Source organism: Nerophis ophidion, linkage group LG02, assembly GCF_033978795.1.
Source record: "Nerophis ophidion isolate RoL-2023_Sa linkage group LG02, RoL_Noph_v1.0, whole genome shotgun sequence".
In the NCBI taxonomy this organism is placed as follows: domain Eukaryota; kingdom Metazoa; phylum Chordata; class Actinopteri; order Syngnathiformes; family Syngnathidae; genus Nerophis; species Nerophis ophidion.
In genome coordinates this window covers 13,104,782-13,117,675 of record NC_084612.1, presented here as the reverse complement: position 1 = coordinate 13,117,675, position 12,894 = coordinate 13,104,782, and positions in this window count along the sequence as shown.

Below are 12,894 nucleotides of genomic sequence, written 5' to 3'. Positions count from 1 at the left end.
GCTCTAAGAGAGCACATCCTGTACGTTCAATGTACACAACTGAATATCTAAGTTGCTCACAGAGTAATGTGTTCATCTATGTTTATATTGTAGTATGCTGGTTCTTATTGGGAATAGAATTTATCGTCTCCTGTGGTCATGCTAAAATTTAAGTTATCTCTCAAGCTAACGCTAGCTTGTTTCGCCAGTAAAAGAGCAATAGTCACCGGTCTGTGAGTTTATCAAAGTACGGTTGTCAATCACGGTTTTACCATCATTTTAATTTAGCATGGTATAACCAACCGTTGGGAGTTGTTTATCGTTACATGCCTAGTCAGAACTAAATATCGATTAATTCTTTCTTTCTTTTCTCCAACTGCTGTGCCTCCGTTGAAGTCTTCTGGTTCCTCACACTTTGAAAACCTTGGATTTATGTGAGCGCTTTCAAATAGGTGTTGGAGTTTAATTGCTTCAAATGTTTACTTTTGGAAATACAGAAAAAAAAAAGCTTACCTACTTTGTATTTGAGGTACTACTGTAAAACGCAGTCAACACAGCCTTTGTTTTGATTTTGGACTATCACAGCATCCATCCATCCATTTTCTACCGCTTATTCCCTTTCGGGGTTGCGGGGGGTGCTGGCGCCTATCTCAGCTACAATCGGGCGGAAGGCGGGGTACACCCTGGACAAGTCGCCAGCTCATCGCAGGGCCAACACAGATAGACAGACAACATTCACACTCACATTCACACACTAGGGCCAATTTAGTGTTGCCAATTAACCTATCCCCAGGTGCATGTCTTTGGAAGTGGGAGGAAGCCGGAGTACCCGGAGGGAACCCACGCATTCACGGGGAGAACATGCAAACTCCACACAGAAAGATCCCGAGCCTGGATTTGAACCCAGGACTGCAGGACCTTCGTATTGTGAGGCAGACGCACTAACCCCTCTGCCACCGTGAAGCCCTATCACAGCATGTTTCCCCCCAAAATTAGAGTTAAATTTATGAATTGCATGATCCCAAGAGTTTTCCACTCTAGAAGTTCTACCCTCATTAAGCCCAACATCAGTATATTCATAAGTAGAACGGTAATTCCGGTTGAAATCACAACATCATGTTGGTTTGTTGTAATAGAATTAAACCATCAATAGATACAACAATTTAACAGAGAGTATGGATCAAAAACCAACTGAAAGAGATCATTACCATGACTCACACATTCCGATCATGTAGAAAGTCATGTCAGGAGTCCACTTTACCGTCACTAAAGGCGGCAGAAACTGAGCCCTCGGGTGGCATGATGGAGCGGATGCTAAAATTTGTTTGAACGTTAGCAAATCGATTGTTCCAGAGGAGTCTGGAGGGGAGAAAAAAAATGTTCCCTCCTCCTCTTGTGCACAGTGTTATGTTAGAGAGTCTGGGAATTGGGAAACAGTTTGAAGTCTGCGTGAGGGACAAAAGTGCTCATGTGAGGAGACCTTGAGTCACTGAGGGAAGGCAAAGAGGCCGACACACCGCTGGGTCCTCACCTTGCTACTGGAGGGCATCCTGGAGCTGTAAGCTTCAATGGGAATGTCAGATAGCGTAGGTTTAAGAATAGTGAGAAAGCTGATCTTGTTTGGATATTTTGTCAGTTGCTATAACTCCTGGTATAACAATATTAAAAAAAAATAAAATGAGGTAATCACCAGTCTTGGAGGATGTTCATTTAGTTTTGTAATTTTGTACAAAAAAAACATGCAAGACACAAAACTAAACTGGCTTAAAGAAACACTAAAATAAACCAAGACTATAAACTGTGTTAGTATCAGTTTCATTTTTACATCAAGCAGCGTAAAAAAAATATAGAATCACTCAAATCTGAGAAAATATGGAATCATGAAAAAACAAGTACTAGTAGTACTTTGTTGCACTACTTCTTGTTTTTATAACAGCTTTGACGAGGCGTAGACTTAACAGGTTACAAACAGAACTCTTCATCAATCTTACACACAATTTCTCTGATTGCTGTTGTCAGATCATCTTTGCAAGTTTTGCAAGTCTTGTCATGCACCATTTTCTGGAAATTCCACCACAGATTTTCAATTGGTTGGACACCCGGGCTATTTACAGTACATGACATTGACCATGTACATGACCTATAGGGGCTTCACGGTGGGAGAGGGGTTAGTGCGTCTGCCTTACAATACGAAAGGTCCTGCAGTCTTGGGTTCAATCCCAGGCTCGGGATCTTTCTGTGTGGAGTTGCATGTTCTCCCCGTGAATGCGTGGGTTCCCTCTGGGTACTCTGGCTTCCTCCCACTTCCAAAGACATGCACCTGGGGATAGGTTGATTGGCAACACTAAATTGGCCCTAGTGTGTGAATGTGAGTGTGAATGTTGTCTATCTGTGTTGGCCCTGCAATGAGGTGGCGACTTGTCCAGGGTGTACCCCGCCTTATGCCCGATTGTAGCTGAGATTCGAATTAGCTAGTTTTTCTCTTCTTTTTTTTGGTAGAATTTAGAATTTTAAAGAGTCAAAATTGAAGATAAACTATGTTTCAAAATTTTTATTTTTATTTTTTTCCTGTTTTCTCCTCTTTTAAACCGTTCAATTAAGTGTTTTTTTCATCATTTATTCGCTACAAAAAAACTTCCGTACAAGGAAAAAAAAAAGTACGACGGAATGACGGACAGAAATATAATTTATTTAAGTGTGTATCAAACTGGTAACCCTTTGCATCAATCAGTACCCAAGAATAGCTCTTGGTTTCAAAAAGGTTGGTGACCCCTGCTCTAGATTTTAGACACAGCTGACTGTGAACAATGAACATATTTTACAACATCCCATTGTGTTTTAATGGACAGTGCTTGTGTTTTAGCCATGATTCATGTCAATCCACCTGGTGCAACAGCTCTCCAAGGCGTGAGCACTCCTTTGTTTACCTACAGACTATTGGACGCAGGTGTTAGCTTTCGAAATTTACAGGGTCATTTCATAATGTTTTCACTCTGCTTGATGCAAAAATCTTACTGACTTCCTATATTTATTTTTAAAAAATGTTGTTGTTTTTCTTAAAGACAGAACATTGCCTTTGGAAATTACTGTAGAAATAATAAGTCTACAAAATGCAACAATTGATTAAATATCCTCAAAGACTTTTGTTTACATAAAAATTGCCAAGAGTTGTAGTCCATTCCATCGTAAATTACTATTTCAGACACAATCTTTACAAAGTCTCCCCTAAAAAGGCTTTGAATTTTTTCCTAAACCACAAAATAACAGTTTTTGATTGATAACCGTGCAGCTTTGCATTTATGTAATGGAAATAAAAAAAGAAGGAGCCTTCGTAATAATCCTCAGGGTCAAGAACATTTCTCGACTCGCGGAAAAGACAGCAGTGTAATCCGTCTTTCCGAGTAGAAACAGGAAAATAACCCAAACTGGAGTAACAAGATTTTCACCTGACAGCAATGTTTATACTTGAAGGGGGATTTGCTATTTCCATCCTCCCAAGACTATTTGCGTAACGTAGTATAGAGCGTGTTGTTTTTTTTGTTGTTGTTTTTTTTCCAAGCGGAATCAGCTGGGAATTACACAGGGAGGCTTTGAGCGAAGAAAAGGGAAAAAAATAAAAATAAAACAAGCACGTTCTCAAGCGGCAAACTGTTTTCATTATGTGCCCCTGTCACCCATCGGAAGAAACACGGCAGTTTGAGGGCGACACCGAGGGGGCGGGGAAGAAGCGGTGAAGGCCAGTGGAAGGAGGACGACAGCTGCCAGTGTTTCTGTCCAAATGCTCCCGGCCACCTTGTTTGGAAGTCAGTCCTGTGTGGACAAGAGCGGAAAAAAAGCCTCTGATCCTGCCTGCCATTTAACACCGTGTCCTTTCGCTCAATGTCCTCCTGTGGCACGCATCGTCAACATCGGAGACAACAGGCCGGAATTGTAACTGAAATCTAAAAGATCACGAAAAACGGCAGCGCTCTCCTGTCCTTTACAGGAGCTTTGATTAGTGTTTTTTAGCGTCCCCTTTAGAGTCGCAAAGTACTTATTCAATAGAGGTTTATTTAAAAAACATGTTTTGCAGTAGGTCTTCAAAAACAGCAGTGCACTTCTGTCACAGAGACAATCTTGGAAAAACGTTGTTTTTTGTTTTGGGCCTTAAAATCAGCAGTAATCCTGTCATTTAGAGCATATTCGAGCAATGTTTTGCAGTAGTTCCCCAAAAACAGCAGCACCTTCCTGTCGTAGAGGACAGTTGACTAACATGTTTTGCACTAGATTTAAAAAAAAGCAGTGTGCTACTGTCACATGTGGCTCTTGGACTGGCTTTTTTTGCAGTATGACCTTAAAATCAGCAAAAACCCTGTTCTATAGAGCAGTGGTCCCCAACCACCGGGCCGTGGCCCGATTGGTACCGGGCCGAAGAATAATTTTTTATAAATTTTTATTTAAAAAAATAAAATACAAATTATATATATATATATATATATATATATATATATATATATATATATATATATATTATTAAATCAACATAAAAAACACAATATATACTTACAATTAGTGCACCAACCACAAAAACCTCCCTTTTCAATGACAAAAACGTCCCTTTTTCATTACAAAGAAAAAAAAAAAAAAAGGATCCCCCCCCACAAATTATTAAGCGTTGACCGGTCCGCGGATACAAAAAGGTTGGGGACCACTACTATAGTGCATATTTGACCAGTATAGGTTACCAAAAACAGCAGAACCTTCCTGTCATAGAGGAATATTGACGAACATGTTTTGCACTAGATTATCAAAAACGCAGTTTGCTACTGTCACATGCAACTTTTGGGCTGGCATTATTTTGCAGTATGACCTTAAAATCAGCAGAAACCCTGACATACATCATATTTGACCAGTGTTTTGCAGTAGGTCACCAAAAACAACTGAACCTTCCTGTCATAGAGGACCATTGACTAACATGTTTTGCACTAGATTATCAAAAAAAAGCAGAGCACTACTGTCACATGCGGCTTTTGGACTAGCGTTTTTTGCAGTATGACCTTAAAATCAGCAGAAACCCTGACCTATAGAGCATATTTGACCAGTGTTTTGCAGTAGGTTACCAAAAACAGCAGAACCTTCTTGTCATAGAGGACATTAGCCTAACATGTTTTGCATTAGATTTCAAAAAATACAGTGCACTACTGTCACATGTATGACCTTAAAATCAGCAGAAACCCTGTCCTACAGAGCATATTTGACCGGTGTTTTGCAGTAAGTCACCAAAAACAGCAGAACTTTCCTGCCCTTGAGGATACATATAGAGGATCTTTAACTTGCATTGTTGCAGTTGTTGTTTTGCATCGTTGCAGTAGGTCTTTAAGAACAGCAGAAACCCTGTCCTACAGAGAATCTTTGACTTGCATCGTTGCAGTAGGTCTTTAAAAACAGCAGAAACCCTGTCCTACAGAGGATCTTTGACTTGCCTTGTAGCAGTAGGTCTTTAAAAACAGCAGAAACCCTGTCCTACAGAGGATCTTTGACTTGCATCGTTGCAGTAGGTGCTTAAAAAAATAGCAGAAACCCTGTCCTATGGAGCATATTTGACCGGTGTTTTGCAGTAAGTCACCAAAAACAGCAGAGCTTTCCTGTCCTCGAGGATACATACAGAGGATATTTAACTTGCATTGTTGCTGTCCGTTTAAAAAAAAAAAACAGCAGAAACCCTGTCCTACAGAGGATCTTTGACTTGCATCGTTGCAGTAGGTCCTGAAAAAACAGCAGAAACCCTGTCCTACAGAATAGGATAGGATAGGTCTTTATTGTCACTGCACAAGTACAACCAAACTTTGTTTTCAGCACAAACCTGTTCAAGATTAGACAAACAAACAGTGTACAGGGTTACAAAACAAGAACGCTGATGGGTCGCCATAAGGCGCCCCGTAAAAGATGGGAAAAAGGTAAACGCTGGGGAAGGATGAGTAAAAAAATACAATCTAGACTGGGCTTCTAAGGGGGCCCAGTCTGGAGTGGGAAAAAACCTCCATAGCAAATCACATATACATAATACAACATACATCTCGAGATATCTAGCAACAGAGGGAAGGTAGTTCAAGGTCATGGTGGTAGGTCACAGCTCTTCAGGCGCTGACCATCCATTCATCACCCCTACGGGATTTGCGTCATAGGCTTTGGGTTGGGTGTGGGGGTTGTATGTGTGGCGTACATATTTTTTTGTGGATGTGTGTGTAAGCTCGCAGTGTGTTTCTGTTCCGCGGCCTTGATGTATTATGCAGTCGCTAGTCCAAAGTCAACAACAACAGGTGTGTGTCCATGAGAGACAAGAAGGGAGTTTGTTGTGTCTTCACCACATCGTCCTTTGGGAGAGTCTCGAAGCCAGGGAAACAATCCAAGTTAGAATGATTTGAAAAAAAATGTTGCTTTTCACTCTAAATTGTCTATGACTGGTCCTCAAAAACTGACTAGACAGTCCGATGTAATCCACAGTTCTTCCTGCATCCTCCAGTCATTTGTGGCAGCTTTGGGGTACTTTGAAGACTGCCAGCAACTTCCAATTTGTCGACAAACCAGAGCAACGCTTACTCATAATTCCGAATAGGTAGATATATTCACGTCGTCGACAGAAAAGGGTCGCCAGGCACGCGGCGCTACTTCTTCTCCCAAGAGTCCATCGTGTGTCCAGCAACAATCGCTTCGTCACGACAGCAGGTTCCACCAAACCCAAGATGTTGTCAATTTTGTTGAGGCCAGTTAAATAGTTCCAATGTTTAGATTTGGAGAGCAATGCAAAAAGAGGCAACAAGAAAGTTAAGACAAGACAAAACAAAGAAGCAAGCAGGAGAGATAAGGGAGAGGATTAGGGGAGCGTCCACCCTCGATGAGTGCCAGAGAGAATCCTACAGAGGATCTTTGACTTGCATCGTTGCAGTAGGCCCTTAAAAAAATAGCAGAAACCCTGTCTTACAGAGCATATTTGACCGGTGTTTTGCAGTAAGTCACCAAAAACAGCAGAGCTTTCCTGTCCTCGAGGATACATACAGAGGATCTGTAGCTTGCATTGTTGCAGTCGGTTTTTAAAAAACAGCAGAAAAACCCATCCTACAGAAGATCTTTGACTTTCATCGTTGCAGTAGGCCCTTAAAAAAATAGCAGAAACCCTGTCCTACAGAGCGTATTTGACCAGTGTTTTGCTGTAAGTCACCAAAAACAGCAGAGCTTTCCTGTCCTCGAGGATACATACATAGGATCTGTAGCTTGCATTGTTGCAGTCGGTTTTTAAAGAACAGCAGAAACCCCGTTCTACAGAGGATCTTTGACTTGCATCGTTGCAGTAGGCCCTTAAAAAAATAGCAGAAACCCTGTGCTATGGAGCATATTTGACCGGTGTTTTGCAGTAAGTCACCAAAAACAGCAGAGCTTTCATGTCCTCGAGGATACATACAGAGGATCTGTAGCTTGGATTGTTGCAGTCGGTTTTTAAAAAACAGCAGAAACCCCGTCCTACAAAGGATCTTTGACTTGCATCGTTGCAGTAGGCCCTTAAAAAAATAGCAGAAACCCTGTCCTACAGAGCATATTTGACCGGTGTTTTGCAGTAAGTCACCAAAAACAGCCGAGCTTTCCTGTCCTCGAGGATACATACATAGGATCTGTAGCTTGTATTGTTGCAGTCGGTTTTTAAAAAACAGCAGAAACCCCGTCCTACAGAGGATCTTTGACTTGCATCGTTGCAGTAAGCCCTTAAAAAAATAGCAAGAAACCCTGTCCTACACAGAATCTTTGATGTGTTTTTGCTGTAGCCCTTTAAAAAACACAGAGATCCGAGGCCTATAGAGGATTCTGGCTAGCGTAAAAATATTTACTTTGTTTTTATGTGTGACTTTATTTCTTCGTAAGACAAAAAAAAAAGCCAAAACACAAACACAAGCGAAGATAGAAAGTCCACATCCGTCCTGAAAATGCGTCCTCAGAGATGAATTGGGTGGAATAGCTGTGTCCTATGGGGTACGCGCCAGTTTCTCTTCATGTAGCAAACTCCTAAAATCACATAATCTGAGTCATTTCGGTATTTTTGCAATGCAAACCTCACTTTGAAGCACCAGAGGGGAACAACTCGACATCATCCTTTGTTGTTTATTGTCCAGCGTTTTGGAAAGCGTCTCACAAGGACAAACCACTTTCAAACATCTCCATTCTCACGCAGCCTCACTCACCTCCACCTTTCCCCTTGAAATGTAATAGTTGCTCACCAAAACCGACTTCCTGTTTACATTCTCGCCACCAATAGGAGAAGAGATTGCTAGTGACGGACATGTATAGGGTTTAAATGCAATTTGAATAACTGGTTTCACTATGTCAAGCGCTTTGAGTCAGTAGAAAAAATTGCTATATAAATATAATTCACTTCATTTCCCGATCAGATTCCTTGTTTAGCGTCAAGGCGAATACAAGTGTCCTCTTTTGCCGCTCTGATGAGACGGAATAACACGACTGTAATGTCACTTCGACCGCAAAATGTGTGCGTGTGTGTGTGTGTGTGTGTGTGTGTGTGTGTGTGTGTGTGTGTTGTCGGGCAGTTTAACCTGCATATGACCCAGTTTAAGAATAGCGCGCGCCAGTAAAAGGCTACGTACAAATTCACTTTGGAGAGCACAGCGGGATCCTTGGAGGGTAATGATATTCCGCTGACAGTATTGTGGCAGACTTGTCAACCTGACACGTTACTTCCTGCCTACTGCCTGTTTGTAAAAAAAAAAAAAAAAATCATAATAACATCGGGTGAAAAAAATAAGTCCAAAGACCCTTGTGAGAGGTTTACATGCTTTTTTTTTTCTTTGACCTAATTATTATGTATAATAATTCCTCTTAATCTGATGTTAGCAGCAGTTATCTATTTCCATACTTGCTCGTATATTCCTGTATTTATTTGAAATGCTAATAACTGATTTCATCATAAAAAAAAACAAAAAAAAAAACAAGCGATGTTCAAGTATGTACAGTTCTTGACCAAGTCTATATGAGTTTGACATGTTCATATCATGCATATAATAGGATATTATACCGGACGGCTCACCTTGTATGTACTGTGCGTGTGCGTGTGCGTGTGCGTGTGCGTGTGCGTGTGCGTGTGTGTGTGTGTATGTGTCTGTGTGTGTGTATTTCTATCCTTCTTAAGACATCAACAAGGAAAAGTACTTTCCATATGAGGACCGGTGAACAAGTTAGGACTGAAATCATTGACAGAAAAGCACTGCATCTAATAGAGAGCCAAGTATTAGAGTCCGTGAACATTGCTCCAAAGTCAGTTTTTTTTTGTTGTTGATTTAAAGCGCATAGAAAAGTAAACATTGACAGGTACTGATAAAATAAGCTAAAGAAGGACTTCCCCATTCATCCCCCATCCCGGAAAAATTCCAGGAGACCAGCTGATTTAATGCTGACGTAAGACAACCCGCGTCCCATATGTGACCATAGGATGAACGAATACACTACAGTACTAAGACTATAGTGGCCATTGACAGTTAGCTCCTACAGCTGGGTTGCCCAAAGTACGGCACAGGGGCCATCTGCGGTCTGTTACTCGTTTGTCAACGCCCTTAAGTACATTCCAAAAAAAAAAAAGAAAGATTTCATTTGCAGCCGTAGTGGTGAAATGTATCAAAATGAGGGTTGTCCTAAAGAGGTGGGCATTTTTCAGAGGTCTTAAGAAGGTAAGAAATACAAGAATGTGCGTGTGTATTTGTATTTCTATCCTTCTTAAGACATCAACAAGGAAAAGTACCTTCCATATGAGGACCGGTGAACAAGTTAGGACCGAAATCATTGACCGAAATCCATTGCATCTAACAGAGAGCCAAATACTAGAATCTGTGAACATTGCTCCAAAGTCATTTTTTTTGTTGTTGATTTAATGCGCATAGAAAAGTAAACATTGACAGGTAATGATAAAAACAAGCTAAAGAAGGACTTCCCTATTCATCCCCCACTCAAAAAAATCCCAGATGAACAGCTGATTTTACGACTTCCGGTGCTGACGTAAGACAACCCGCGTCCCATTTGTGTCCATAGGATGAACAAATACACTACGGTACTAAGACTATAGTGGCCATTGACAGTTAGCTCCTACATTTGGGTTGCCCAAAGTACGTCACAGGGACCATATGCGGTCCGTGACTCGTTTGTCATCAGCCTTCTTCACATTACAATAAAAAAACAACAACAAAAAAAGATCTAATTTGCAGCCCTGGCGGTGAAATGTATCAAAATGAGGGTGGTCCTAAAGAGGTAGGCTTTTTTCAGAGGTCTCAAGAAGGTAAAAAATACCAGAATGTGTGTGTGTGTGTGTGTGTGTGTGTGCGTGTGTGTGTTTGTGTGTGTGTGTGTGTGTGTGTGTGATACATTCAAGGACACCCAAACTTCGGATGAAAAGTATTCTGACTGCTGTTCTAACGACTTAAAGGTTTATTAGATTATTTATGTTCTGTTTTTAAAAAAGGATAACGCAATAAGTTACAGGAGGGACTGGAAGGTGTGTGTGTGTGTGTGTGTGTGTGTGTGTGTGTGTGTGTGTGTGTGTGTGTGTGTGTGTGTGTGTGTGTGTGTGTGTGTGTGTGTGTACTAAGTGTGTGTGTAAGGGGTGAGAGAAGCGGGATCAATAACTGCATTGTCAATAAGCACACATGCTGGATGAAATATCATGGTATAGAATAAAATATGAAATGGAAAGAAAAATCTTTGTTGTTTTTCTTACATTCTGTTGTTTGATTCCTACGTATTGTACACTTTATTAGGTACACCCACATGAATTGTGCTCAACTCTGTTTTTCAAAAAATATTTATCTGATGGGGTTTTTTTCCCATTGTGACTGAATAACTGTACTGCATCCCATGAACAAATATACTCTTTGAAGTTCATTTTTAATAGTATTAGGACACTCCTATTAAAGGATCTTTAACTAGTGTTTTTGCAAGAAGGTCCTTAATATTATAAGGACCCTCCTGTTGAATATAGGATCTTTATCTAGTGATTTTGCATAACATCCTTAATAGTATTAGGACCCTTCTGTTGAATAGAGAACCTTTGACAAGTGTTTTTTCCCTAAAAACTAACCTTTTTTGCAGCAAATCCTTCATATCATTTGAACGCTCCTGTTTTGTAGATGATCTTTGACTACTGTTTTTGAAGTTGATCATTGATAATATTAGGACCCTCCTGTTGAATATAGAATCTTTGACTTGCATTTTTGAAGTAGGTCCCATCCATCCATTTCCTACCGCTTATTCCCTTTGGGGTCGCGGGGGGCGCTGGTGCCTATCTCAGCTGCATTTGGGCGCAAGGCGGGGTACACCCTGGACAAGTCGCCACCTCATCACAGTTAAGTAGGTCCCCAAAAACGGAATGCTTCTATCATGCGAAGGCTCTTTCACAAACATGTTTGTATCAATTCCCTAAAAACAGGAAGCTTGTGTTATGTAGAGGATCTTTGACTAACCTAGTTTGTAGTAAATCCTTCTTATCATTTGAGCACTCATATTTCTTAGAAGATCTTTGACTCATGTTTTTGCATCAGGCCATTCATAGTATTAGGACGGTCTTGTCGTATAGAGGATCTTTGACTACTGTGTTGGCAGTAGGTCTCTAAAAAACGGACGCTTCTGTCATGAGGAGGATCTTTGACTAGCCTTTTTTGCTGTCCATCCATCCATTTCCTACCGCTTATTCCCTTTTGGGGTCGCGGGGGGCGCTGGCGCCTATCTCAGCTACAATCGGGCGGAATGCGGGGTACACCCTGGACAAGTCGCCACCTCATCGGAGTTAAGTAGGTCCCTAAAAACGGAATGCTTCTATCATGCGAAGGCTCTTTCACAAACATGTTTGTATCAATTCCCTAAAAACAGGAAGCTTGTGTTATGTAGAAGATCTTTGACTAACCTAGTTTGTAGTAAATCCTTCTTATCATTTGAGCACTCATATTTCTTAGAGGATCTTTGACTCATGTTTTTGCATCAGGCCATTCATAGTATTAGGACGGTCTTGTCGTATAGAGGATCTTTGACTACTGTGTTGGCAGTAGGTCTCTAAAAACCGGACGCTTCTGTCATGAGGAGGATCTTTGACTAGCCTTTTTTGCTGTGAATTCTTTATATCATTTGGGCACTCCTGTTATATAAAAGATCTTTAACTAGTGTTTTTTATTGTAGGTTTTAATGATATTAGGACGTGCCTGTTCTATGTATAGGATCTTTGATTTTGTAGTTGGTTACTTAAAACAGCACGCTATAGTCATGTGGTGGATCTTTTACCAGCCTTTTTTGCTGTGAATCCTTCATATCATTTGGGCGATCTTGTTACATAAAGGATCTTTAACTAGTTTTTTTTTTTCTTTTTTTCCAGGAGGTCCTTACTGATAGTAGGACGTGCCTGTTATGTATAAGATCTTTGCGTTTTTGTAGTGAGTTACTTAAAACAGGACGCTATTGTCATTTGGAGGATCTTTGACTAGCCTTTTTTGCATCAAATCATTGATATCATTTTGTCACTCCTGTTATTTAGATGATCTTTGACTTGTGTTGTTGCAGTAAGTCTAATAAAATCAGGACACTTTTGTTATATCTACAGTAGGATCGTGAACCAAAGTTTTTGCAGTAGGTCCCTAAAAACAGGACGCTCCTCTCATGTGGAGAATCTTCGACGAGCCTTTTTTTTTGCAGAAAATCCTTCATATCATTTGGACACTCCTGTTATTTAAAGGATCTTTGACTTGTGTTTTTGCATTAGGTCCCTAAAACTACTTCTACTACTGCATGGTTTCTCTTCTTATATTCTTGTTTTTACTGTTATATGTGTATTCTTATTGTTGCTTTTTAGTTTTATTACTATTGTTATAAGTTCTACTTTATTTCAATTTATACCCCCAT